Source organism: Stegastes partitus, unplaced genomic scaffold (assembly GCF_000690725.1).
Source record: "Stegastes partitus isolate 25-593 unplaced genomic scaffold, Stegastes_partitus-1.0.2 Scaffold305, whole genome shotgun sequence".
Lineage (NCBI taxonomy): Eukaryota > Metazoa > Chordata > Actinopteri > Pomacentridae > Stegastes > Stegastes partitus.
This window is the reverse complement of record NW_007578036.1, coordinates 24970-29477: the sequence shown is the minus strand read 5'-3', so window position 1 is coordinate 29477 and position 4508 is coordinate 24970. Positions and strand designations below refer to the sequence as shown.

The 4508-nt window shown below is 39.6% G+C and overlaps 1 non-coding gene across 1 annotated transcript; it reads right to left on the bottom strand.

Moving 5' to 3' along the window:
• Positions 1–293: 293 nt before the first annotated feature.
• trnav-aac (transfer RNA valine (anticodon AAC)) lies at positions 294–366 on the bottom strand. Its single transcript has one exon. It is a non-coding gene; the product is annotated as a tRNA-Val (tRNA).
• Between the last annotated feature and the right edge of the window lie 4142 nt (positions 367–4508).

Below are 4508 nucleotides of genomic sequence, written 5' to 3'. Positions count from 1 at the left end.
CAGAACGTCCCTTCAGAGACCACAGAGCACAGAAAGACNCGGGTTAACACTGAGCCATCTTTGTGACACAGAAAGCTGTAACTTTAAACTCAACATACCTCACTAACCCACGAAAGTTCAAATCGTAGTACAACGCGAAGATCTCAGCAGGGACATATGGAAGGGTTTTGTTTGTGGACTGCAGCTTGGCTTTCACCACTTTTGTAACTAAAGTGTGGAGTAACATGCTAACCTGGTTTATTAGACATTGATCATTGATGTTGCTCCTCAGAGAAAACATGAGTGAATTAATGTGTTTCAGCCTGGTTTCAAACCTGGGACCTTTCGCGTGTTAGGCGAACATGATAACCACTACACTACAAAAACTGTACACAGAGTATGCACGAGTATGAATGACCTTATTATGTCATAGTTAATTACTATAGTATATCATTATAAATTGGATAAATAGTGACAATTACCCTTTATACTCGGGACCATGCGCCCCTATGTCAATCTACGGCCAGAAAGCCTGGATAGTGTGGTTTCCGTAGTGGTTATCACGTTTGCCTCACATGTGAAAGGTCCCCGGTTCGAAACTGGGTGGAAACAACTTTATTTGTTCATGTTCGAGCTGAGTAATAACATTAAATTGTTGATCAATTAGTCAGCTGAATGGGAGTAATTGAATATAAATATAGAGAGAGCAGCAACATCAGTGAATCAGTCGGCATTTTGCTTTCAATTATTCACCTCACAGTGTGATGCAGGCGCAGAAAACACCATCCTCCCCGTCGGGGAATCAAACCCCAGTCTTCCGCATGACAGGCGGAGATACTGTCCAATAAAATACTAACAAGGATTGACTCTCACTTCTATTAACCCCTTTCACACATGCAAACTTGGTGGAATTATTATTAATCAGTTAAAATATCGTCATGTCTGTAGCTTCAATCTCACATAAATCACTTATCCATTAATCCACTCATCCATTAATTTTCCTCACATGTACCGGACAACTGTGAGACTTTACAGCATTTACTGTTTTATGACAAAACGGTTACCAATATGGTGCTTGTCACTTTGCATCGGGCGCATTTCTGCCACAACTCCGATGTACGCGAAAGCTGACAATCGTATGGCGAGGACCCATCAAATGCCGCTTGCGGCTTTAATTTATATTTGTTTTCTTTTTTTTTTCCTAGGTTGTCCCACACAGACATGCCTATCAAAAAGTAATTAAAGTTTTAATGATATTAGATTTAAATTATGGGCTAGAGTTGAAAAAAAATTAATACTGTCCTATTTTTTAATAATGGAAGTCATTGGTATTGATCTGCAGTCCGAAGACTGTCTATGGCGCTCTGATTTTAAACTTAAAAACCCTTAATGAAAACATTGATTTCGCCATGTAAAAATCCTATGGATCAATAAAGGATTTACTTAATCACAGGGAATATTATTATATTGATAAATAGATTAATAATGTAATTTTTTACATTTAAAATCTCTGTGCTGCTGGTACTTTATAGTCTGCTGACCAGTACTAAGGGTTTGCATGAGTAAGAATTGGGACTGTCATTATTTTTGAAATTTTTTACTAACTGCTGGTCCTATTTTTAAAGAGACCCTGATTTTGCATTTTTTTTCCACTTTTAAACTATCTGCTTTGTTGTTCTTTTCTCAGTGCAGCACTCACTATTTTTGTCCTCACAATAATTATTATATATTTTTGTCCTCCAGAGCGGCAGCTTGTTCCCTGCCTGGGAGTAAACTACAAGTAAAACATGAAGAAAGTCAAGGAAATACACGCCTGCTCCTGGTCATTACAGTATTAAGGTAAGTCTGATGATTGATTAGGATTGTGGGACGACAAGTTAGTGGGAGAATATGCTTAAGGTTTGATATTTTTTTGTGAAAGTGTTGACTTCATCCTGCCAGTGGGACTCTCATGGAAAAAACCAATGAAGATTTTCATCTAGTCACGGTGCATGCTGGATAATCCCAATAAAGAAAGTTCACTTCTGACAGATGTGACAGTTAGGGATAAGGTTGGCAAAATAATTTTCTTATCATATCCTCTGTGTGGCCCGATGCAGCTTATTCTTCTGCGTCACAGAGCTCCACCGTTGTCCGCAAACTATTTTAAGCACATAAATGAGCCTTATTCTGAGCGAATCCCTCGTACGCCATCCTGCTGTCACAAATACTCAACGGAGCACAAACTGTGTGGGTTTCATCATGGGATTTGCTGAAAATAAACATTTTAAAAAAGCCAGAAACACCATCCTGTAAGGAACGGACAAGAACCTTATCTTACATTGCAGTAGGTGGAACGTCACAAACACTCGACAGCGATTACAATTTGCACGAGGAACGACACACATGGTTCATTTGGTGAGTGCAAAGTATCCACCAGTAGGTTGAACAGAGAGGTGAGATATATAAAATATATACAACGGAATAAAAGAAAGTGGGATTTTTATAGAGCATAGTTTGTTAGCACTTGTATATGAAGTGGAAAGACCTAGAGAGGAGTAGACAGTCAAAGAGGACATGAGGATGATCGTTATCTGGCGTCTGTGTGCTTCTAATAATGGACCAGGATTGATTGATGGATCCCACTGGTTGGCTTTTCATGTTATTTTTAAAATCTCCACGCGGCTCAGAGATGTGAATTGAAAGTCAACATGCACGGAGTGATTATTTTTCAAAATCACATCCTGCTGGAGATCCTAATAATCCGCACAACGATGAGAGGGGAAGCTTGAGCCAAATATGTGATTATTGTTGCCGTGCCGTCTACGAACCTCTAACAGTGGGGATAGTATAACAAGAGAGGAAATACAGTATCAACCCCCACCAAAGAGATATTGGGTTACTTAATATTTTGCTGATATGAGGGGCAGCCAAAACTTGAATTGAACTTGAATTAATACCCTTTTTTAATGTAAATGTGAGCAAAAAGCAGAATGATCCAAAACACTGTCAGGCTTTTAGCCATAGGACCCAAAGGGCTCAGTTTTCATGCCAAACCTTCCCACTCTGCTCTCATTTCCCAGCACTGCAATGAACCAAATTTAGATGCCTGTAAAGCGGAAGAAAATTGGCTTCCACTGAATGTGCCCTTTCACACCTGTAGACAATCGGACTCTGCGTAGTAGCCTTATCGCTAAAGCTTCACAGAACTATGCTTTTATATTTAAAAAATGGTTCATTACACTATGTTTCATATGGGAGATGGTTTCGTAGTGGAAAAACCTGCAGGGAAACGTGACCCAACTCTGTAGTTCCCCTCAACTGTTGGAGGCTTTTTTAGTTTCTTTTAGCTCGTTAACTTTTTAGAGATTTATTTATATATATTTTTTTTATCAACAGCAACACAGCAGGCAGCTGTTTTCAGCACAAAAACTCAGATACACTTTACTGCAGGCCCAACACCAAACAAAGCACAGATAAATTTAGAAACCAGCTAGTGAACACAGTGAACCAATTAGCAGCGCACGAGACAATTATTTCTCTCAGGAGTTAACAAAGAGCAAAACAGGGGTAAAAAAAAAAAGGCATAAAAACTGGACCCACAATAATCGAGTTGCCAAACGCGGCTCCAAATGACTGATAATTTTTCTCTATGTGTGCTGCATGTCTAAGTAGGCAGCTGCTTGCCTGCATGTTTACCAAATCAGTTGTATAATTCGAGAAAATGTCAGTGCGTTGCTTTCAGCTTGTTCTGCTGCCTGCAAGTTCCCAATAAATGTATTAATGCAGATTTAAATACCGCAGGACACATCTTTATTGTCTTGCCTGTTGAGGATTTACAGCCATCCACAAAAAAAATATCTGCAGTAATTCTGTGTCAGGAAAGGATTTAGCAATTCAGCAATATACGTGCAACAGGTGGATGGCAAACAAACCCCAACCTCAATGTCCAAAGTGGCTGCTCAGCACATCAATAGTACTAAAAGCTACAGTAATGTGATGTTTCGTAGCACTTCCATCTTATTTGTGTCTCATTAAATCTGTGTTTTGTACAGTACTATCCAACTTCTCTCTGTGGACATGTTGCTACGCTGATTGGATGCACTAAATACCACGTGTTGCGTTGTTTTAGTCCAACCATAACCACCAGTCATGGCAGAGCGCCCCTCCCACTGCATCAACAACGGAGCATTGCTAAAAAAAACAAAGGCTTCACTTGAGGCGTCCATCTTGGTTTACTGACTTGTATTGGAACACAGTCAACTCGATTGTACCCAGCCTTCAAGGTAAACGGACCTAAGCCAATGCCTCATGGACCTGTGCTGGCTGCATCACGTCACACCAAAGTTGATCACATTTCAGTACAAAAAGTTGGAAAACCAGGTGGACGCCTCCAGGAAAACTTTTCTTCTTATAACTTCCAGAGTCAGAAATCAGACTAAATGTGGAGTTTCAGTTGGACTTTCTTACTCTTGCTAGTTCAAATTGAATGCACCATTAGTTTCTGTTGGTTACATGATTGCATTTAAAATGAATTCCAAAACTCTCAT